Consider the following 25,647-nt stretch of genomic DNA (forward strand, 5'->3'; position numbering starts at 1 on the left):
ATAGGCGGCGACAGAAGGAAGGGAGGGGCAGGCCTGGATAAGTGCTGAGTCATGGAGCCACACCCCATGGCCTATATAAAGGATCTGCTTTCTGGCATTCTCTGAGTCAGGCAAAGTCTAACATATGTTGCTGAAGTCACTTTCTGGTCTCCTGCCTGCCTTGAGAACTTTGCTAGGACTTTGGCAGAGCTGCAGAGGCACGCCTGATTCGGATTTCCCTGACCCGGCTGTCAGCGGAGGAGTGGGACACGACACTGAGCCACCATGTCCTGTAATCTCAGGTTAGGGCTACTCAAATGTATTCTTTACATAATTTCTCCATGTTAAATAGCCTGACAGCCCACAGACAGTTATACTGCTTTTTATGTAAATACAGAAGATGTGATACAGGTGGTCCTTGACTTATAACAAATTTCTATTGCTAATAATAATAATAATAATAATAATATTTTAATTTGTATACCGCCCTTCTCCCGAAGGACTCAGGGCGGTGAACAGGCAGATAAAATATAAATACACACAATAATTTAAAAACAATCCTTAAAAAACTAATTTAAATGCCCAAAACGTTAAAAAACATACTCCCCTGTAAAATAACACAATTTTAAAAACCCATCCAATAAAAATAAAAATCAGGCTAGTCCAGCCATATGAAATAAATAAGTTTTAAGTTCGCGGCGAAAGGTCCTAAGGTCAGGTAATTGTCGAAGTCCGAGGGGAAGTTCGTTCCACAGGGTCGGAGCTCCCACAGAGAAGGCCCTCCCCCTGGGGGCCGCCAGTCGACACTGTTTGGCTGACGGCACCCTGAGGAGTCCCTCTCTGTGGGAGCGTACCGGACGATGGGAGATAGAAGCCGGCAGTAGGCGGTGCCGTAGATAGCCCGGTCCTAAGCCATGGAGCGCTTTGAAGGTGGTAACCAATACCTTGAAGCGCACCCGGAAAACAACAGGTAGCCAGTGCAGTCTGCGCAGGATAGGTGTTATGTGGGAGCTCCGAGACGCTCCCTCAATAATCCGCGCAGCCGCGTTCTGAACTAGCTGAAATCTCCAGGTGCTCTTCAAGGGGAGCCCCATGTAGAGAGCATTGCAGTAGTCCAGGTGAGAGGTAACAAGGGCATGAGTGACTGTGCATAAGGCATCCCGGTCCAGGAAGGGCCGCAACTGGCGGATCAGGCGAACCTGATAAAATGCTCTCCTGGAGACGGTCGCCAAATGGTCTTCAAAGGACAACCGGCCATCCAGGAGCACGCCCAAGTTGCGTACCTTCTCCATCGGGGCCAATGATTCACCCCCGACAGACAGCCGCATCTGCAGCTGACTGTACCGAGGTGCCGGCATCCACAGCCACTCCGTCTTGGAGGGATTAAGTTTGAGCCTGTTCCTCCCCATCCAGGCCCGTACGGCTTCCAGACACCGGGACAACACTTCGACAGCTTCACTGGGGTGGCCCGGGGTGGAAAAGTACAGCTGGGTGTCATCAGCGTACAGTTGGTATCTCACCCCAAAGCCACTGATGATCTCACCCAGCGGCTTCATATAGATGTTGAACAGGAGGGGTGAGAGAATCGACCCCTGCGGCACCCCACACATGAGGCACCTTGGAGTCGATCTCTGCCCCCCTGTCAACACCGTCTGCGTCCGATCAGAGAGGTAGGAGGAGAACCACCGATAAACGGTGCCTCCCACTCCCAACCCCTCCAACCGGCGCAGCAGGATACCATGGTCGATGGTATCAAAAGCCGCTGAGAGGTCTAATAGGACCAGGGCAGAGGAGTAACCCCTATCCCTGGCCCTCCAGAGATCATCCACCAGCGACCAAAGCTGTCTCCGATTGTATCCGGGCCGGAAGCCGGACTGGAACGGGTCTAGATAGACAGCTTCATCCAGGTACTGGGGTAGCTGACATGCCACCACACTCTCTACAACCTTCGCCGTAAAGCGAAGATTGGAGACTGGCCGGTAGTTCCCTAAAACAGCTGGGTCCAGGGAAGGCTTCTTGAGGAGGGGTCTCACCACAGCCTCTTTCAAGGCTGCGGAAAGACCCCTCCCGCAGAGAAGCATTTGTAATCCCTGAGCCAGCCTCGTCACCTCCTGAGTAGCCAGTACTAACCAGGAGGCACGGATCCAGTAAACATGTGGTGGCTCAGCCTGCCCAGCAACCTGTCCATGTCCTCGGGAGTCACAGGATCAAAGTCATCCCAAACGACCTCAACAAGACGGGCCTCGCAACCCTCACCTGGATCTACCCAATTTTGATCCAATCCGTCCCGAAGCTGAACGATTATGTCGTATAGATAACCGTTAAACTCCTCGGCACGCCTTGTAGGGGTCCTCCGCCTCCTGTTGGAGGAGCGAGCGGTCACCAAACAGGGCGGCCGGGCGGTTATCTGCCGACGCAATGAGGGAGGAAACGTAGGAACGCTTCGCAATCCTCATTGCCACTAGGTAGGTCCTACTATAGGACCTAACTAGTGTCCGGTCAGCCTCAGAGCGGCTGGATCTCCAGGCACTCTCTAGGCGTCTTCTCCGGCGCTTCATCTCCCTCAGCTCCTCAGAGAACCAAGGAGCTGGTTGAGACCGACGCCGGGTCAGAGGCCGCAAAGGCACGACACGGTCCAAAGCTCCAGCCGCGGCCCGTTCCCAGGCCGCAACTAGCTCTTCAGTCGAGTCATGGGACAGGTGTTCGAAACGCCCAAGCTCCGTCAGGAACCTCTCCGGGTCCATCAGGCGCCTGGGACGGAACCAACGCATTGGTTCCGTCTCCCTGCGATGGTGGGTAGCGGTCAGAAAGTCTAGACGAAGGAGAAAATGATCTGACCATGACAAAGATTCCACAACTAAATCATTTAAAACCAGATCATTAAACCACTGGCCAGAGATAAAAATCAGGTCTAGGGTACCTCCCCCGACGTGGGTAGGGCCGTCAATTAATTGAATCAGGTCCATGGCCGTCATGGAAGCCATGAACTCCTGAGCTGTCGAGGATGCTACGCCGGCTGATGGCAAATTGAAATCCCCCATGACCAGCAGTCTGGGGGTCTCAACTGCCAACCCGGCCAGCAACTCCAACAGCTCAGGCAGGGCTGTAGTCACGCAGCAAGGAGCCAGGTACGTGATCAACAAGCCCACCTGAGTTCTACGACCCCACTTCACGAAGAGGGATTCACACCCAGCTATCTGAGGCACAGTGGTCTCCCTCGGCTCCAGACTCTCCTTGATGATAACCGCCACCCCTCCACCCCTACCCTGGGCCCTCGGCTGATGGAATGCTCGGAAGCCTGGTGGGCACATCTCCACTAGGGGAACCCCCCTTCGGTGCCCAACCAGGTCTCCGTAACGCCCATAACGTCCGCGGTCCCTTCCTGAATAAGATCTGAAATCAGGGGGGCTTTATTAACCACGGACCTGGCATTACATAACATCAGCCGGAGGCCCAGGTCCCGATTATCCTGGCCACTCGGGTCACGGGAAATTTCTGGGGGGCCGGAGCACGCAATCGCTCGTAAACAGCGAGGGCGAGCCCCCGAAACCTGATGTGGCCCCCCCCTTCCGTCATATCTGCCTCTCCCACTTACCGTAGTAATAGCTCGACCCTGACAAACTGGAACGACACCCCTCGCCATAACCCCAGGACCTATTAAGTTACCGCCGCGAACACATGGTGGACCTAGCCCCTTCCTGACGGGCCCATCCACCCCAGAACCAAACCCGTCAGTTTCCTCCCCTTAAAATTCCCTTAAAACTCCCTGGTAAAAACGACAAAACAGTTCATTAAAAATCCCCTAAGCCTCCTAGATTTCGCATGCCAACTCTCGGGGTTCCAAAACCCGTCCTCGAGATGTGCCCTCGATAGTGTGGAGGGCCAGACCTGCGAGAGAGGGGAATCTCGCAGGGCAAGAAGGTCCGCAGTTGAAAATCTTCGCATCAATAAAAATACAGTACAGTCAGCAGTCCATCCAAGCCGGTCAAGATGGCAAAATGTCATTGCAGCAAGACTAGACTCCCTGGCTGGCGAGATGGACCATGGACTTCCAGGGTTCCGTGGGGCCGTTATTCTACCCCCAAACCCAAACGGCCCCACTTTCCCAGGTCCAGATGACAAGCCATTCTCCTCCAAGTCAGTCCGTACGGCCTTGGACAATGCTAAGGGAGACAAGTGAATTTTGCCTCATTTTAGGACCTCTCTTGTCACAGTTGTTAAGTGAATCACTGCAGATATTAAGTTAATTGAAAGAGGCGGTGGTGAGGCCCCTCCTTAAGAAGCATTCCCTGGACCCAGCTATTTTAGCTAATTATTGTCCAGTCTCCAATCTTTGCTTTCTGGCGAAGGTTATAGAGAGTGTGGTGGCTTGGCAACTCCCCCAGTACCTGGAAGAAACTGTTTATCTAGACCCGTGCCAGTCCGGCTTCAGGCCTGGGTACAGCACAGAGACAGCTTTGGTCGCGTTGGTTGATGATCTCTGGAGGGCACGGGACAGAGGTTGTTCCTCTGTTCTTGTCCTGTTAGATCTATCAGCGGCGTTCGATACCATCGACCATGGTATCCTGCTGCGGCGGTTGGAGGGCTTGGGGGTGGGAGGCACCGTTTTACGGTGGTTCTCCTCCTACCTCTCCAACCGCTCGCAGACGGTGTTGACAGGGGGGCAGAGATCGACTCCTAGGCAACTCACTTGTGGGGTGCCGCAGGGGTCGATTCTCTCACCCCTCTTGTTCAACATCTATATGAAGCCGCTGGGAGAGATCATCCGTGGTTTCGGGGTGAGCTGTCAGCTGTATGCTGATGACACTCAATTGTACATCTCCACCCTGAACCACCCCAACGAAGCCGTTGATGTGATGATTCAGTGTCTTGAGGCCATTTGGGTCTGGATGGGGACGAACAGGCTCCGACTCAACCCATCCAAGACGGAGTGGCTGTGGATGCCGGTGTCCCGGCACAGTCAGCTTACTCCATCGCTGACTGTGGGGGGCGAATCGTTAGCCCCCAGGGAATCGGTGTGCAATTTAGGCGTTCTCCTGGATGCACGGCTGTCTTTAGAAGACCATTTGACAACCGTCGCCAGGGGAGCTTTTCATCAGGTTCGCCTGATTCGCCAATTGCGCCCTTTCCTGGACCAGAACGCATTATGTACGGTCACTCATGCCCTCGTCACTTCCCGTCTGGATTACTGCAATGCTCTCTACATGGGGCTCCCCTTGAGGAGCACCCGGAGGCTCCAACTGGTGCAGAATGCGGCCGTGCGGGGGATTGAGGGAGCTCCTCGTAGCTCCCATGTAACACCTCTCCTGCGCAGGCTGCATTGGTTGCCGGTGGTCTTCCAGGTGCGCTTCAAGGTGTTGGTTATCACCTTTAAAGCGCTCCATGGCATTGGACTGGGATATTTACGGGACTGCCAGCTACCTCCCATTGTCCGATATGTCCAGTGCGCGCCCACAAGGAGGGTCTTCTTAGGGTGCCGTCGGCTAGTCAATGTCAGCTGGCGGCCCCCAGGGGAAGGGCGTTCTCTGTGGGGGCCCCGGCTTTATGGAATGAGCTGCCGGTAGGACTCCATCTCCTCCCTGATCTCCGGACCTTTAAGCGCGAGCTCAAGACTTTCTTTTTTCACCAAGCGGGGCTGGCCTGATTGATTTTAGTATGGGGGTTTTAGTGGGTTTTAATAGAGTTTTTACCAAGGTTTTAGTTTTGATAAATTTTAGCTAATATTTTAAGTTACAGCAATTGAATCAGTTTTTTAAATTTGATAGTGTATTTTAAATTTGTTGGGATTTTTGTTGTTTTATTGGCTGTACACCGCCCTGAGTCTTCAGAGAAGGGCGGTATAAAAATACGAATAAATAAATAAATAAATAAATAAATAAATAAATAAATAAATAAATATATAAATAAATAAATAAATAAATTGACTTCTCCATTGACTTTACTTGTCAGAAAGTCACAAAAGATGATCACATGACCCCAGCAACGGTCGTAAATATAAATATGAACCAGTTGCCAAGCATCTGAATTTTGATCACATGTTTATAGGAATGCTGCAATGGTCATTAAGTGTGAAAAATGGTCATGACTCCTTTTTTTCCCCAATGCCATTGTAACTTCGAATGGTCACTAAATGACCTGTTGTAAGTCAAGGACTACCGGTAATGTAATTTTCTCATATAACCTGTAGGGTTCTTCTTTGAAAGGTTTCTGCCTTTTTCTAATGAAAGTAAATAGTCTAACTTCATAATTAGGCCTATGATGATGAAACATCAAACACATGCACATTGTCAATGAAGTTTTAGTTGACTTTAAAAAAAAATTCAAAAACTTTAATAGAAGGAATGAAAGAGGTAAGATCAAAGAGTAGACTTGATTGACAAGAAAAAAGACTCTTGATGTATGAGCTGTCCTTACATTTTAGTCACAATTGCTTTTAGCATGAACAATTAGGATGACATAATCTCTGCTGTGTCAATCCAACATCTTCACAAAGTAAAGTATTCTTGCAACTGGCTTGGATAGGGAAACTGACTAAGCAGATGCCTGAAGACCAATGGAACATCAAAAGCACCATATCTAAGGGGGTTGGGAATTCAATCCTGCTCTGAACAGATGCACTCAGCCTAGGACGGATGTGTTTGAGTGCTGTTTGAATGTGGGAAAGTTACACTTGGATTAATTAGCTTGATTAAGCAGGATTTTAGTTATGGACTCTCTTTGCTCCACCTTATTGCAAGCAAAAGTGTGCCCACATCATTCAGACGCATTATAAAGGTAAAATATTTTCCCACATAACCAACCCTTGTTGGTTCACTATGCATAGACCACTTGAGAAATTATGAGGCAACATCAGTATTTAACATTAAGACGTATACAGTTTTCTTCTGAGATTCCCTTCCCTGGGAAGGGATATCAGACAGATTAATATTGTAATGTTAACTTTTACAAATATAGATATTTCTAAAATAACTGTATTTTCTAAAAGGAATTGATGGCACTTTGAAATACAGGTAATACTACTGTCCATTTGGTGACTATTCAAAGTTAACAACAGCACTAAAAAAAAGTGATTTATGACTGTTTTTCACAGTTATGACCTTTGCATCCCTCTGGTCATGTGATAAAAATTCAGATGCTTGGCAACTGGTTCATATTCATGACTGTTGCTGTACCCTAGGGTCATGTGATCAACTTTTGTAACTTTCTGACAAGTAAAGTCAATGAGGAATCCAGATTCACTTAATAACCATGAGTCCTTCGGGAGAAGGGCGGTATACAAATTAAAATATTATTATTATTATTATTACTAACTTAACAACTGCAGTGATTTGCTTAACCGCAGCAAAAAGGTCATAAAATGGGACAAAACACTTAACAAATGTCTCATTTTTGAAATTTTAGGCTCAGTTGTGGCCATAAGCCAAGGACTACCTGTAGAGCTAGTCCTTGACCATTCATTTAGCCACTGAAGTTACAACACAACTGCATTTTAAAAAGTGATTTACAGCAGTCCACGTGCATTCACATTTTCAGTTCTGAACAAACTGGTTGTTACAGTATGTGACACCCATCTCTGGGTATAAATAACCTTCACTCTCCATTCCATGTGGTCAACTACCCAGAATCACATGTGTTTGGTGGTCCTGTCCCTCAATAAACCATCTTTCCAATCAGCCTCCATGTTCCCAGTGTCTTTCTCCCCACTTGGAATTGAACCAGATGGATATTTCTTCCAACATTAGGCAAGGAAAGTGGAATTTGCTGCAGCCAACAAATGTAGTGTCTGCTCACAACCCATTATAACCCATATAACATGTTAGGAAGACTAGCTAGCCAAAAACCTCCTTTAGGATGTTACACGTGCTTGTGTAATTTTAAAGAATGACAATTGGCATGTGTTGTGGTCTGCCAGCAGCCTGAGGAACTGGCAATGGAGTTGGACAGAGATGAGGCTGAGGAAGAACATGGGCCAGTCCTGGAGACTGGGGAAGACCCAGATGAGGGCTCTGTGTCGGAGGCAGAGGTGGGGCCAGGGCTATCTGGGAATGATGTGTGGGCTCTGGAGCCTCCACAGGCTGACGGTAGTGAGGCAGAGAAACAGAAAGAGCCTGTTCCTAATGCACACATAAGAAGAGCTGCCAGAAGGCAAGAGCAGCTAAAAGCAAAGAGGACAACTCAGGAGTAGGGCAAGGGGATGATTGGCCCCTCCCATAAGGCTTAAAAGACCAGCAAGGGCGTTTGGGCTCTTTGCCGGAAAACAACGTTGATAGCCTTGTCTTGCTGCATTTATTTCTTGACAGCGTCTTCTACTTTTGAACTTTTGCCAAGAAAAGCCTTTGGCAGTTTGCCTAAAGGTTGGTGATAAGACTGAAGAATTGTGTTATGAAGAATTTGCTTTGATTTAGTTTGGATTACGCTGAGAATGAGTTAATTCTCAGCTGTTCTAATAGAGTTTGTTTGTTTTTAAACTGACTTGAGTTTACTACTACCTACTTGGGCCTGGGTCACAACAGCATGAATATTCCATGTAGAACTTAAAAACAGCTGCTTTGCATTCATTCATTTGATAATCCATGGTGAGAACAGTGGTGGTATTCAGCCAGTTCGGACCAGTTCGGATGAACAGATAGTGGCGACCTGTGGGTGGGTGCAAGCTGTGCGCGCTCACATTTTTGATGCACGGCAAACTGGTGGTAAAATTATGTGAAACCCACCTCTAGATGAGAAGAAGTGAGAAGAATACCAGGCCGACTGTTTCTGAAATGTTCATTTTACAGATCAGAGGTAGACGTTGTACCCTAGGGAATAATTGTTTTGTCTACATTACCCTCAGCAAAGATCATCCCAAGGCCATTTCCAGAATTTTTATTGAACTCAGTCTAGAAAATCAAACTTATTTGACCAATTTCAGTTAAAAGTCCAAATTGTTCTGTCTTAGGTAAACGAAGGGGAAGACTCAAAGAACTTCTGGCCTTCCTAAGAATGGTGAGATGGCATCTGGAATTATGACTTCTTGTAATTCAGACCTTGAACTTGTTTGCCCAACCCATGAGAAAGTTGCGAACTCTGTGAAGAGCCAGCAAACAGGGAGGCAAATTAATTTTTGGTTGCATAATGAAGCATGCTAGCTTGGTGCTGGAAATCAGGTTTTGACAGTGCCGGCTGCACTCAGCTGGAACTTGAGAGATTCCTATGTTTAAATTCCCACCAGAGGGCCCTCTGGCATTGGAACAACTCCCTATGACAACCAGATCTTGTATACCTGATGCAATGCTGTAGCCTTGACTTGGACTACAAAACTCTCTTGCTCAAGGAACTTTAGTTGCCAATGGAAAGGGTTTCTATTGATATCAATCTGTTAGATTAATGACTTTGCAATTACTAATGAACTGGCTCTACCTAGAGCAGCAGTAAGCATGTAGCAGAGGGACTTCCTTGCTTGATTCCTAGCGTTTCAAACATCATGAAGGTTCCTTTCGCTTGACTGAATGTTAAAAGGCCCAATGTATCATACCACGTCTAGCCAAAAATCTATTAGCAAATGTACAGGGCCTGGTCAGTCTGCTTTTTCTTTCTAGGGGGAATCCAAATTTACAATGGGTAAATATTTCAAAGAAATTCAGCCATATAATCACTAATTAATTGTTCTTCTTTAAAAACCTCCAGTATTTGATGGTATGTAGCCAGTTCTCTTCCAGTTACTAACACAAAAAGCACTAAACCTCTCTTGTTTCTTTGCCAGGACTGCTTCAACAGAGACAGGAAGATCCTGAGGTTAAATTTCTAAAATTTCTAGGCAGCCTCAAACTCTTGGTGCTCTTTGAAGTGAGGTTTGAAGGAGCTGATTGTCTACATGCTCTTTTCTTCTGCTGCCTTATTGCAACTAGCAGATTTAGAACCATCCAAGATTTCAAGGTCCTTGTGAAGTAATTGTTCCAAACTTGATAGTTCAATTTTCCAGCTTGGTATCCCATCCCACTAACAACTTGGCAAAGAGGTGGAAAGAGAATATATATATATTACATGCAGTATAATAAAATCAATATGTAAATGTTGTACCTTGATGAAGGTATCTTTTCTTTTATGTACACTGAGAGCATATGCACCAAGACAAATTCCTTGTGTGTCCAATCACACTTGGCCAATAAATTCTATTCTATTCTATTCTATATATACCCATACAAATTAGGCTATTAAGTTGCATTCAGCTGAGTCACAACATTTCTTCATGTAGACCAACGTTTGTGGGGTCCTTGCTGCTTGCTGAGCTTGGTGGGTTTCTTGCAGATGGTTCATTCCAAACTAGGTAACATCTTCTGTGACTATTTTGATAATAAAATGTCTGTAAAAAAACTATCAAACTCAGAGAGCACCAAGGATCTCACCGTTCAACCCCGAGCTAACATTCTCTTCTATTGAGACCAATATTTTCCAATTTGGCAGCTTTAAGACGGATGAACTTCAACTGCCAGAATTCCCCAGCTAGTATGCTAAAAAGCTCCAATTTTATTGAAAAATGCTGGAACTAAATACCGGGGTATTCTATTTGCACAGCAACGTCTTCATGTTCTACCTCCTATTCTATTCTATTCTATTCTATTCTATTCTATTCTATTCTATTCTATTCTATTCTATTCTATTCTATTCTCTGAACTTGTGTCAATCTTGTGTCAATTCTATTCTATTCTATTCTCTGAACTTGTGTCAACTTTTTAGCATAGCTGTTCCATTTCTCTAGCAATTGGTTGTATATATTCTCTTGTATTCCCATTGTCTTCAGTTTATATCAGAGGAAAGATATATAAAGTTATAGAAGTGATATTACTTTTTTTACAAAAATAAATGTGAGGCAATGGAAATGAAGTTCCAACAATGACATGGATTAACTTTCTCATTTTCAGATTAACTTTCAGTTCATGATTATCCTTTAGAATCCACATCTTAATTACATCGCTAATTGCAGCATAATTAAGTTCTTAAGGTTCTTATTAACGCTGGTTCTCAAAAACCTAGTAAAAGAGGTTGAATGTAAAAAGATATTCCATTGGGGAGAATTTCTATGAAGTTACTTACATCTACAAGACAAATGTAGAAAAAAAATCAATAAAACAATCATCGAATATAGACACACTAACAAGCATTTTTACATAACATAATTATTTTTAAATTTTATTTGCTTGACAGTTGGGAAAAATGCATGTTGTAAATCACATTTTCAGTGCCATCACAATTTCAAACATTTTGTTAAATGACTGGTTATTAATCAAGGATTACCTATAATCCTGAAATCTCCAATATGGTGTCTAATTCATTGGGAGACCCATTCATACTTTCTTTGGTCTCCAACATGTTCTCCTCTCCATTTTTAAAAAAGATGCTCATTGATAGATTTTGCTTTTGACTTGAAAATAAGATGTGCAAAGTGACTCAAGTTTCCTTGAGATTCCTCAAGGTTATTCCTCCTGTCCCTTACAAGTAGTAATTGTTTTTAATTGCACAGTATTAGGTTTTACTTGATTATTATTTTTTTGCTTTGATTCACTTTAAATATCATGTGTGCTTTGTCTTATTTTGTATATGAAGACAGAGGGGGCCTGGGGGGAGACTCCAAAAAACTAAAATGGCACTAAAGTCGCATCCATGGCTATACAATCAAAGCATTGCCTCTTTCATGCACCTAACATAGGGCCTCTGTGGCTCAGACTGCTAAGGCAGTCTGTTATTAACACAGCTGCTTGCAATTACTGCAGGTTCTAGTCCCACCAGGCTCAAGGTTGACTCAGCCTTCCATCCTTTATAAGGTAGGTAAAATGGGGACCCAGATTGTTGGGGGCAATAAGTTGACTTTGTATATAATATACAAATGGATGAAGACTATTGCTTAACACAGTGTAAGCCGCCCTGAGTCTTCGGAGAAGGGCGGGATATAAATGCAAATAAAAAAAAAATAACAAAGAGGTTTGTTTACCCTTTATTAGGGACATGGTGGCTCAGTGGCTAAGATACTGAGCTTGTCATTCAAAAGGTCGGCAGTTCAGTGGTTTAGTGGTTCAAATCCCTAGTGCTGCAAAACAGGGTGAGTTCCTGTTACTTGTCCCAGCTTCTGTCAATCTAGCCGTTCGAAAGCACCTAAAAATGCAAGTAGAAAAATAGGGACCATTTTTGGTGGGAAGGTAACAGTATTTCGTGTGCCTTTGGCATTGAGTCATGCTGGTCACATGACCACAGAGACGTCTTTGGACGGCGCTGGCTCTTCCGCTTTGAAATAGAGGTGAGCAGCGCCCCCTAGAGTCGGGAAAGACTTGCACATATGTGCGAGGGGAACTTTACCTTTACCTTACCCTTTTTTAGCTCCTTTCTTGACTTTTATGCCACCAAGAGTCTTGTCTTTAATGCACATCTTCTTCCAGCATTACCGCTTACTGTAAAATCACTTTTTTGTCTCAATGCTTATGAATTAAACCCTTTTTTTCCTGATATTCATTTTCTTGGCCAAATCCCTTTGCTTGAAATTTCATGACCTTGCAGCCTGTGAAATGGATGATGACATGAAAAAAGCAATACCTTAGAGTTAAGACTTGTCGGGAAATCATTGCTAATTTTAGCTCCATCACCAGTCTACTTTTGAAGGAAACGTGCGACTGGAGTTTCTTACTACAACAATAATTTAATGAGCAGAAAAGTTTCCCCCTTGATAGAGCCAACATGAAACATTCACTTTGTGTCCCATAAAAGTGAAAACTCTCTTCTCCTTGTTCTTTCTGTCCATCCAAAATAATTTGCATGAATACCCGTAGCAGGCTGGAAGCTGAAGAGTTCGGAGGCTCATTTAAAATTTCTTTTTAGTTGTCATCCTTGAAAAGCCATTGTTAATTTCAGTACTGGCACTCATCCTCAATTAGACCACGTTTTCTATTACCTGTCTACAGGGAACAATAGCTATGCAAAAGAGCAAATATATCACATTACAGCATCTGGAAATTTATCTTCTTTGAAGTGAAGAGGACAATAAACAAAGAACTAATTTGTTATTGCTTATGGGAGACTGATCACAAAGGAACACTAGGCGGTAGGTTATTCAATAAGATCCTGAAACCCATCGTGCAATTTATCGTATTTTTTTAAAATAACATGCTGTCTCTTCTGCTTTATACCACCTAAACCATGCTGTTATTTTCTGGCTGAATAGAATATCCTAAAAGATCAAACCTTTCGTATTTGGATATTAGGCTCCTAAAGATGAAGTTAACGACTTTTAAATTCAGCTCAACTTCATCCATGAAGATGGTGATGTACTTTTATCAGTAATGTGGATGTGGTCTTCATTGTCTTCTTCTAGACCAGGGATGTCAAACTCTATTTCATTGAGGGCTGCCTCAGGGTTGTGTTTGAACTTGGGAGACCCGGATGGGTGTGGCCAGGGTGGGCATGGCCAGCTCAACGTGTCAGGGGTCACTGTAGTGGCCTGAGCGCTGTGCCAGAGAAAACGAGTTCTTGAGCTCCGTTTTCAGCTGTGATGGCCTTCTGCAACTCTCTGCCAGTGTAAATGGAGCTCGGGAGAGCCAGCACGGTCCTCTCAGGCTCTATTTTCACTGGCAGAGGCATTGCAGACCAGTCCTTCACTGTTTTCAGGGCAGCCTTGCAGGCCAGATCTAAGCACCCCGCAGGCCGAATCCAGCCCCTGGGCCTTGAGTTTTACATCCCTGTTCTAGATAGTTTTGTTCAACAGATTTTCAGGAAATCTCCATCCACCATGAGTAAACCATGGTTGTTAGATACTGACAGCCTGAAGGTTTTCTATCAGGTCCAGTGTTTGAGCGGGAAGAATACTCAAATGTGATTGGTTGAACTCACTGACAGCTCCCTATATAAGGGCAAGCTGTCAGAGAGGCAAGCTGCTGGATTGTAGATAGTTATTGAATAAAGAGCTGTTATCTGAAGCCTGTTTCCAGTCTCTTCACTCACCCAACTTAATACTGGCGACAAAGGTGGAATTTGTGAAGGAGAACTGAGGCAAAAAGAGCTGAGAACAAAACATCCAGCCAGGCGGACAAAAAGAAACGGTGGCCATTTTGCACACCAAATTTGAACAAGTGAAAAAGCAGCAAGAATGTCTGTGTTCCACCCGCCTATGCCTTTCAATCCAATGAAAGAACACTGGGACACTTATATGACATGATTCAAATGCTTCATGGAAGCAAATGATCTCCTCGGGTTATCAGACAACTGGAAAAGGGCGTTATTTCTCAGCCATTGCAGCCATGACGTGTTCAACATGGCAGAATCCCTGTCTGAACTAACTTCGGTGCAATTGCACTATGGCAAATGCTTCAGAATGCGCTGAAGACTCACTATGCTCCCCCATCCAAGATAGTGAGATGCTAAGAATTCCGGCACTGAATGCAGAAGGATGGCAAGTCCATCAACAAATATATTGCAGCGCTTCAAAAGGCCACTGCCCACTGTGAGTTTAGAGACTTAAATGATATCCTTTTAGATCAACTCATCTGTGGGGTACAAGACTTCCGCCTACAGTGAAGGCTCCTAGCCAAAACAAACTTGACTGCAGGCTGCCTTAGATGAAACAAGGGCCACCGAGTCATCTAACAGCTCACTACAGCCCCGGTAATAAAACCTATAGCCACTGTGCACAAAGAACACTTTCAGGATGAAGAATCTGAGGGTAACGAGGATGAAGTCTATCACACAGAAAGAAGGAGGCCCATGGAGCATGAAAGCAAATTGCAATCATGTGCCAGCTCGGGGGGCCAGCACCCAAGAGCATCCTGCCCTATCAGGATGTCATCTGCCGAAGATGTGAATGGAAAGGGCACTTGGCAAGAGTATGCCAGGCAACTCTGCCCATCACCCACAGAGTTACCCCAGAGGCCGCCCTGCCAGAAGCACCAAAGCAACACAAGTGGGAAACCTGGAAACTAGGCACACAAATAACAACACAGAGGCTCCTGAAACCAACCGGATGAGAATTGGCCAAGCAAGCACCCCCTCCCAAAAGAAACTAAAATGTGACAGTACAGATCAAGGAGTCCCTTTGCGAGATGGAGATTGCCACTGGGTCTTCAGTGACCATCATATCCTGGTAAGCATTAAAGAAAGCAGTTCCGAGACTTCAGAAGTGGCAGTTGAACCACCAACAGCTAAAGCTAAGTGACTACCAAGGGAATTGGATTCCTGTGCTGGGCTGTGGAACATTCAACATGAACTGCAACAAGTTCCACAGAAAGTTGTCATTAACAGTGGTCGGCAGTGACCTACCGAAACTGCTTGGTTTAGATTGGTTCGGTTCCCTCAGATTGGGGGTAACTGGCATCAATGCCATCACCAGTGCTGCTGCAGATGACCTGATCCAGGAGTTCCAGGATATTTTCAACCCAGAGCTTGTCAAGTATGTGTGCACCCCAATTTCTTTTAGTTGGGACCCTAGCATTGCGCCTATACAAATGAAGCCACAGAGGGTTCCCTTCGCCTTAAAACCCAAAATAGACTTAGAATTAGACAAATTAATTTGGAAAGGCATTCTCAAACTGGTCGATCACACCAAGTGGGAGACCCCCATCATGACTCCCATTAAAGAGGATGGGTCAGTGCACATCTGTGCAGACTATAAATGTCGTGTCCCACTCCTCCTCTGACGGCTCGGTCTGGGAAGTCTGTATCAAGCGTGGCCATGAAGCCTCTGCAGCTTTGCCAAATTCCTGTCAGAGTTCTCAGGGCAGGCAGGAATCCAAGGTGTGACTTCAGCAACCAGATGAGACTTTGCCTGACTCAAGGAATGCCAAAAAGCAGATCCTTTATATAGGCCATGGGGTGTGGTGCCAGGGCTGGGGGCTGGAGGCATGCCAGGCCATTCTTCTTCACTATCAGTCTCTGGCTCAGATAGCAGGAGATGGGAGGGGCCCGGCTGAGGAGAGGAGGGCGGGCGAGGCACAACAATAAATGCACATTAAACAAAGCACTTCAACAGAGCGCCTACCCAATGCCAATCGTCCAACATTTATTACACTCACTGTGGCTTATTGTAATGCATAGATTCAAATGTCACAGTTTGCAGTTTGGGGTTAGCGTTGCCCCAGGACTTTTTCACAGTATAATGGAAAAGCTGTTACACAAAATTCCTGGGGTAGTGCCATACTTTGACGATGTGCTAATAACTGCTAGTGATGAACAGCAGCTCTACTCAAGGCTAAGGGAAGTGCTGTGGGGCTCCATGCAAAAAGCAGCAAATGCCAAAATGGAATCCATCAGGTTGAGTTTCTGGGGTATAGGATCCCCGGGGAGGGTATACAACCTACCAAAGTAAAATCTGAGCAATTCAGGAGGCTCCCATCCCAAAAAATCAGGCTGAATTGAAAGCATTTCTGTGCTTGCTGAACTTTTATAGTGTTTTCCTCAAAAACCAAGCAATAGTTGCACATCCTCTCCATAAACTACTGGCTAAGAGGTGCCCTTGGGACTGGGGGCACAAGGAAGCCGCCGCCTTTCAGGCAGCTAAACAGCTGCTCTCTACTGACACTTTGAAACACAGTTTCCTGATTCAATACAATGACACTCTGTCCTGTGTATTGGTTTGCAACACCTCCCCTTTTGGCATGGGGGCAGTACTCAGCCACCGACTCCCAAATGGGAATGAGGCCCTGGTAGCCTATTTTTCTAGGACTCTGTCAAGCACAGAGAGGAACTATAGCTAGCTGGAGAGAGAAGCGCTGGCTGCATTGGCTGGGGTCAAGAGATTATATGAATACTTGTTTGGGAGGGATTTTGAATTGGTGACTGATCACAAGCCACTGTTGAGGCTATTGGTGGGGGATCACCCCATGCCAGTTGCATTGTCCCCCTGATTCACAAGATGGGCCATCTTCCTTTCAGTCTACAGCTACAAACTCCTCCACAGACCCGCATGCTGATGCCCTCAGCCACTGCCCACTGCCTGAACTATTGGACGATCCTACCTCGGGCAACCCCATTATTCTTATTGACTGCCTTGATTCCAGACTTGTGACTTCTGCCAAAGCGGTGAAGCATTTAGCTAAAAATGCCACATTCAAGACTATTTTGAACTGGGTGTGGAGGGGATGGCCAAAAGGCCCGGTTGATGCAGAGTTTACAGCGTTTACGGCTAAACAGAATGAAATGTCTGCTCAAGGGGGGTGTTTATTGTGGGGGGGGGGTCGAGTAATCATACCCCCAATCTTACAAACACCTATTCTGAGGGCATTACATGAGGGCCATCCGGGGATTGTCCAGATACCAGAAGCTATGTTTGGTGGCCCAAAATGGACCCGGAAATACAAGAATGGTGTCTACATATAAGCCGTGCCAAGAGTCATGACTGGCAACCCCAAAGGCACCAGTACAGGAGTGAGAATGACCCTGAGCCCTGTGGTCAAGGATCCACATCAATTTTGCGGGGCCCTTCCATGGCCAAACATTCCTAGTGGTCGTGGATACGTACTCCAAATGGCTGGAGATCATCCTGATGGGCATGACCAATGCGGATGCAGTAGTTAGGATATTAAGGAAGTTATTTGCTACACACGGCCTACCCGATGTCATTGTGTCAGGTAATGGTCCACAATTTACAGCCATCCAGTTTGAGGGTTTCCTGGCAGACCAGGGCAAATGACATGCCCTCATGGCACCCTTTCATTCGGCCGGCAATGGCATGGCTGAAAGTATGGTGAGATTAGCCATGGAAGCCTTGGGCAGATTAGGACCTGGGGATTGGCAAACCCGGATAGACAAATTCCTCCTGTACCAGCACATAACGCCCAGCACGACAGCATCACTGGCTTTGGTCGGTCTTAGATCCGCTTCACCCAAACTATGCCCCAGAAATAGTAAAAGAACCAACCAGCCGCAACAGATCCTTTAGCATTGGGGACCTGGTGTTCATAAAAAACTTTGCCAAAGGATGCCTTTGGCTACCAGGGGAAATAGAAAAAGTAACAGGCCCCAGGTTGTACATTGTTAAATAAGACAACGGGTGACAATGGAGGCAGATATAGACCAATTACACAGCCACCTCTGCCCTAACACAGAAATCCAAGTACCAAACAATACTGAGCTAAAATATACTCCCTCCATAGCAGACTTAAGCCCGTTGGAGATGGAGTACGCACCTGAAGACCTGGGAATCCAATGACACAGGTTCCAGCCGAGCCCGAGGCCCCACCCGAAAAGTTCCAGGAGTTTCCATGGGTGGACCAGGAGGCAGCAACAGGCACTATCTCTCAGGCCACTGCCGCCACACCTACTGAGCTGTGCAAGTCTGGAAGAACTTGTAAATGCCCCACCTACTTGTGTGACTATGTATGCAGAGTGGGCTTTTCTAACTAAGAGGGAAGGGGTGTTAGATACTGACAGCCTGAAGATTTTCTATCAGGTCCGGTGTTTGAGCGGGAAGAATACTCAAACGTGATTGGTTGAACTCTCTGACAGCTCCCTATATAAGGGCAAGCTGTCAGAGAGGCAAGCTGCTGGATTGTAGATAGTTATTGAATAAAGAGCTGTTGCCTGAAGCCTGTTTCCAGTCTCTTCACTCACCCAACTCACCCAACTTAACAATGGTGGTCATGATGTTGCAATTAAAGATCCTCCCACTTTTCATGTATGTCACATCTTCATAGTATTAATGTGCTAAGTGTAATTCTTATAATTAGATCTTAATGTTGTTACATTTTCAAATTTTATGTTAGTAATCCCTGCAATTACTTGAGGCTACTTGAGGAACTGTCTCACCACACTGGGACTGGCCCAACCCCAACTGTACCAAGAGAAGAGGCATGCTTTGAATCCCGTTGGTCAAAGGATTCTGACTGGCAGGGTCCATATACCATGACTCCTGCCCCATTGAATATCTTACTGCCTGAGGGAGATTGGGTTCCACCCTATTGTGCTTCTTCAGGAGGCTGAAGTCCTGACTCCACCAGATGGCCTGAGGCCCTAATGGAGGAGTATCACAATGGAGGTGGTTAATGAATTATAAGGCAATAGCACTAGCACTTAGACTTATATACCACGTCATAATGTTTTACAGCCGTCTCTAAGAGGATTACTGAGTCAGCATATCGCGCCCAACAATTTGAGTCCTCGTTTTACTGATCTCAGAAGCAGTCAGTCAGTGAGCCAGTCAGAATTGAACTGCTGGCAGTGATCAGAGTCAGCCTGCAATACTGCATTCTGTGCCACCACGACAATCCTATCTCCCCCACCCCCCGCCACCCACCCATATCTTGACTGAGATTTCTATTTTAATTCTTTTAAATATATTTATTTGTTAGGTTTTAATGTTTTAATGCTGAAAGTTACACGGAATTCTTGCTACGAGATGGGTAGCAATAAATTAAACAAACAAACAAAATTATTGGTGTTTTATAAAATTATTATTAAGGTATTTTTCTATACCTTAAATTCTATTTCCTGGAATAGTTATAATTCTGTTGTTTAAAATTTGATTGACTGACTGTGTGATCATTGGAGTGAACCAGAGTGGAAAATTGAAGAAATTATTGTTGGCTATAAAAGCAAAGAAAGAGGTGCTTTGTACCAAGACACATTTCCCCACCCCCCACCCTCTTTTGGCTTATTCATAGTTTAGCCTGATGGATGCCTGAGGACAGGCATTATGAACATGATTTGAACAGGCATTGGTGAAACAGGAAACCAGTAAGTACTTTCCTGTCCTGTCATGTTCATGGTATCTTTGAAGCAGCTTCAAATGCCCACTCACTCCTTCCGACTTACAAATCTCAGAAAAGAGCTATAAAAACTGTTATGCTTCTGCTTGCTAAGTTCATATTTCAATGGTCCCACAATTCTTGCAGCTGAAACATGCTGCCCACCTGACTCCTGGATAGATATTTCAATGCTGAGGATACCAACGTTATCTTTCTTGGTGACCTCAATCTACCTTTATTAATTGGACCCTAAACGAATGTACAACAGAACTAATACATACAACCATATACAATGCCGTTACTAATCTAGGATTGGATCAACTTGTAACAAACAGCAACATTCCTTCCAAGAGAAGTCTCAAGAGTGGGGAGGCAAGGGAAATCTTGGGTATAAGAGAAAGTTGATTATATTTGGATGTTCTTAATTTATTTATTATATAATATATTAAAATAATAAGTTAATGTTACAGTTAACCAACCAGTGATGGGTTTCAAAATTTTTTACTACCGGTTCTGTGGGCGTGGCTTGGTGGGTGTGGCTTGGTGGGTGTTGCAGGGGAAGGATACTGTAAAATCCCCATTCCCTCCCGATCAGCAGGGACTTAGGAGGGAGAGAATAGATGGGAGCAGAGCCAGTCAGCATTTTTACTACCGGTTCTCCGAACTACTCAAAATTTCCGCTACCGGTTCTCCAGAACTGGTAAGAACCTGCTGAAACCCACCTCTGTAACCAATGGATTTAAGTAACCTCTTGATTTTAAAGGCAGGTAGTCCTTGACTTATCCCTGTTACCAAGGCCATAATTTCAATTATGGAAGCCATATTAGCACCAGAAGCTTCCATGTTGCCAGTGACATTGTAAAGTGGGCTATCACCTGATTTTATGACCCTTTTTTCCAGTGGCCAGATTCACTATAAGGTGTTTTTTGTTGGAAACTGGAAGTAACCCTTTGAATCACATGAACACAGGATGCTGTAAACATTTGTAAATGTGAGCCAGTTACCAAGTGCCCAAAATATATACAAATAATTATGGGGGGTGGGGGTGGGGGTAGACATCAGAACTTTAAATTCAGGTTGTAAGTTATTTTCCAATGTTCAGTTTCAAGTGGTCACTAAACGACTGGTCTACCTATATTGTTAAGTCTGTTTCCAATGAAAATGGAAGGAACTGTGGCTTTCTAGAGATTGCTGAAGTAGGGTTCTCATCTTCCCTTATCATTGGCCACATTTCCTGTGTTTCATAAGAATGGGCACTCAGCAGTATCTGGAAGACTACAAGCTATCCCATCTGTGCCATAACACACTTTCCCAAGTCTGACCTTTTGAAATCTGTATAGGAGGAGGAGATGTAGGAATCTTCATAAATCAATCCATTTGTTAAATACATCAGATACCGTATTTTTTGAAGTATAAGATGCATTTTTTCCTCCCTAAGAGAGGATGAAAACGCCCCATATACCAAATGTAGCTCTGCCCACCTGCCGGCCCCCACACTTCGGCCATTTTTGGCCTCTGCGCGTCGCATTTTAGATCTGTTCCAGGCTGCAGGGATTGCCACAGACCTTCGCCGCCTTCATGCCTCGTGTTTTTGGCCTCTGTGCTTCACATTTTCAGTCTCTGAACACTCGGTTTCAGACCCGTTCAAGGCTGCAAAGATCACTAGAGCACATCACTGCTGATTGCTGCCTCTGCGCATCACGTTTCTGGCCTCTGTGCATTGCTTTTTCGGGTGGTTCCTGGCAGTGGGGGATTGGCGGTGGCGGCAGTATTCCAGGAGGCCGATCCAGCCGCCAATCAGCTGCTTGAGCTCAATCAGGCTGCAATAATGTGTTGAAGCTGACCAGGCTGTTTGCTATTTGCTGCAAAGACACTAGCCAGATTAATACCAATGGATGCTGTTAGGTAGAGGCAGAATTTTTTTTTCTTGTTTTCCTCCCCAAAAAAACTAAGGTGTGTCTTATACTCTGGAGCATCTTATATTCTGAAAAATATGGTAGCTTTCTAGGCAAAGTGTCTATGGAGATTCTCAGTTATACAGATCATGGTTGTCCCAAAGGTGCTTTTTCAAGAGGCAACTGGACTTTCTGGTCTTTCCTTTGAAGACATTTTACTTCTCATCCAAGAAGCTTCTTCAGCTCTGATTGCATGGTGGGGAATGGAAGGATATATACTCCTTGCAGACAGCTGGCCATTTGTATTCTTTTAGCAGGTTGTTAAGGCCACCTGGAGATTTATCTGTGTCATTAGGGTCACCTGAGTGGTGCAAAGGCATGTGGAGCAGGGGTGAAATGCTACCAGTTTGGGCCGGTTTGTCCAAACTGGTAATAAAAAATGCTACTGGTTCACTGATCCGGTAGTAAAAAAATGTAAAAAAAAAAAAAGTTCCAGTGATCAGCTGAGCGATGCGCGATCATCAGAATTTTTTTTTTTACTTTTTAAGCATTTTTTTACTACCGGTTCTTTGGAACCGGTAGTTAAAAATGCTTTAAAAAGTAAACATAAAAAGTTCCGATGATTACGCATTGCTCAGCTGATCATCATAATTTTTTTTTTACTTTTTAAGCATTTTTTTTACTACCAATTCTGGTGAATAGGTAGTAAAAAAAAGTTTAAAAAAGTAAAAGAAAAAGCTTGGATGATCATGTGGCACAGCTCTGATCGTCCGAGCCTTTTTTTTACTTTTTAAAAGCATATTTTTACTACCTATTTGCCCAAACTGGTAAAAATGCTTTAAAAAGGTAAAAAAAGGTTCCCAAGATCACAGCTGTGCTGCCTGATCATCGGAACCTTTTTAAAAACTTTTTAAAGCTTTTTTTTTACTACCGGTTCGGGCAAATAGGTAGTTTAAAAAATGCTTTAAAAATGTAAAAAACAGTTCCAACAATTCCGTCTGTGATTGTTGGAATATTTTTCTTACTTTTTAAAAACATTTTTTTGCCTAAACCGGTAGTAAAAAATGCTTTAAAAAGTTTTTTAAAAGGTTCCCAAGATTGCGCGCCATAGCTGATTCCCCCCCACTGTTCTACTTACCTTCCCAAGCCTCCTTTTGGTGCATACTGTGCATGTGCATGCAGCACGCATTTGGTGTGAAATGTGCATCCAGGTGCACAGCACGCACTTTGCATACAGTGCACATCACGGGTGAAATCTAAAAATTTTCCCTACCGGTTCTGTGGGCGTGGCTTAATTGGTGGGCGTGGCTTGATGGTCAGATGGCTGGGTGGGCGTGGCCAATAACAATAAATAATAAAAATATTAAACAAAGTATAAAAAACCAATAAGAGGTACCAAAAACCAACTTTCACACTTTACACACACACAACACAACACAACACAACTAACTCACACACAGTGTAAAAGCAGCTGCACTTCACACTTCACACAGCCACAAAAAGCTCAAAAACCAACTTTCACACTTTACACACACACAGCACAACACAACTCACTCACACACACACACACAAAATGCCACATACAGCTTTCTGAGATTTTGTGTGTTTGTGTAGTTAGAGTGAAACTCTACAGAAACACACCAAATCTCAGAAAGCTGCACAAATATTTTATTTTATTATTAAGGTTTGTGGACTTCAATTCCCAGAGTTCCTCAGCCAGCAAAGCCAGCCAGCCTTAATCACTCAGTGATGAAATAGATTAGCTAAATTAGATTAGTTCTGTCTGGTGCTAAAAATGAAACCGGGGCTTTCCGGCTGGGAAAAAAGCCATGAGGTTGATCAGTAATCAGGTAAGTGCCTTAGACTCTCTTAAAAGGAGGTTTTCTACATGTTTTCTACAGAAAACATGTTTTTTAAGGTTCTGCAGATGAGGAACTCAGGTGAGATCGCCAGAGGAGCCTTTACATTTTTTTTTAAGTTTAAAGGTTCTGCTGATCTCAGCTGAGGGGTGGGATCCTCAAAGGCTTTTTTTTACTTTTAAAGGCATGTTTTGGCTGAAGCAAAACCTTCTTTTAAAAGTAAAAAAAAAAAAAACCTCTGCTGATGGTGGGGCTCAGCAGAGGCAAGGGGGCAGGGCCAGGGATTTTTGCTACCGGTCCTCCAAACCAGCAGCCGCCATCGCTACCGGATCACATGAGCCAGTCCGATCCGGGAGCATTTCACCCCTGGTGCACATGCATGGCCAGCGAACTGGTAGCAAACCGGTTCAGATTTCACCACTGGTGTGGAGTCATCTTGGAACTGTTGAAAGGATTGTGTTGTAGACTGGAGATAGATGATGTCGCATCTCTTCCCCTTTATTGAGAGAGGGTGGTTCAGTTTTGACATAGATTGCCTCTTTAATTCCTCTTTCAAACAAGTGGCCCTCACTGTCCAAAATGTGGACTTTGCTGTCCTCAAAGAGTGGTCTCTGACTTTTAAATGCAGGTGGGCTGCTGAATCTAGTCCTGATGTGTTTGTTCTCCTATGTTGTGCCATGCGTTGATGAAGTGGTGGTTTTGTTTCCCCAATGTACAGATCTTTCTAGGCAAAGACAACATAATAATGTATCAACCTCAAAATAAATGCATTTGAATGCTTTAGTTCAATTCTAAACAAAGTCTTCAGTATTCCTGCCTCTGTTTTATTTTTACAGACTCAAAGAAAAAAGAGTGACTCAATTAATCCTAATACCTAGTTGTAAATTGCATTTCAGATCCAATCAAGGTCTACAGAGAACAAATTAACACCATTTCCTCACCGAATTCAGCTGGACAATTTAGTCGATGTCACTTTCTTCCAATCTCCGAAATCTCTGTGGCTTTCGCTCTAGTTAATTGAATGCTGATTAGATCGGGGTTTTTTGATCCCTGTTTGTTTAGTGCTGGATGGAAACCAAAAGCAGAAATGAATGCAGAGGGAGTGACCTGGCCTCCTCAATTGGTTCATCTTCATGGAGGAAAAAAGCAACTTATCCTATTGCTTAGTTTCATTAAAAACCATGCCCATTTAATGACAATTCATCTCAAGGATTGCTTAAAGGCGTTCTAGTAATATTCTAGCATTTGGGGCCCAAGGCATCTGCAGAATTCAGCGCTTTTATCAAAATGACAAAAGTGGTATTCCCAAAATATTTTGGCCTTGAGACAACCAACAAATGGCTTTCTCCATCCCTTCTCACCCCACACCCCGCAAGCCAAGAAATGTTCATTTCTGCATTAGCTGTTTATAGCCATAAAGGTTGTACGATGATGCTTTCTTTTTAGAGCATGAATGTTTGTGTGTTACTCAGGCATAATGGAGAAATCTCACAAGTATCTTCTTCCTTTTCTGATGGTGAAAAAGAGCAATAAGAAAAAAACATTTTCCAATTCTCTCACGATATTCAAAACCAACTAATAAACAACCATTTCTGCAATAATAGCAACAGCACTTATATACCACTTTGCAGTGCTTTACAGCCCTCTCTAAGCAGTTTACAGAGTCAGCCTATTGCCTCCAACAATCTGGGTCCTCATTTTACTCACCTCGGAAGGATGGAAGGCGGAGTCAAGCTTGAGCCTGGTGAGAATTGAACTGCCAAATTGCAGGCAGCCGTCAGGCAGCAGAAGTAGCCTGCAGTACTGCACTCTAACCACTGCACACCACCACGGCTCATAATAGGAGAGGTATACATAAGATATGGCCACAAAGGACTTCCCAGTCAGTCCAATTATAATTTCTCTGAAGACTGGATGGGGCTGTAGTGGATTTTGACAATTGTTGATGACCAACTTCCAATTATAATCAATCTGCATATTTGTAAATCAAAGCAAGTCTTCTGAAATCCCAAGTCTTCCATGAATCCATTTCATAGCAATTCCAACATTTCAAACATTTATTTATTTATGGCCATCAACCAAAATAATAGTTTCATACCTGGGAAATGGGGCATTTTGGGTAACAAAAAAAGAAGTGATTGGTGCAAAAAAAGGAGGTAAGATTTATTCACCACTCTGATCACATGGGAATTGGTACTTTTCACGACAAAAGGAACA

The sequence above is a fragment of the Ahaetulla prasina genome, chromosome 4, assembly GCF_028640845.1.
Source record: "Ahaetulla prasina isolate Xishuangbanna chromosome 4, ASM2864084v1, whole genome shotgun sequence".
NCBI classification, from domain to species: Eukaryota; Metazoa; Chordata; class Lepidosauria; order Squamata; family Colubridae; genus Ahaetulla; species Ahaetulla prasina.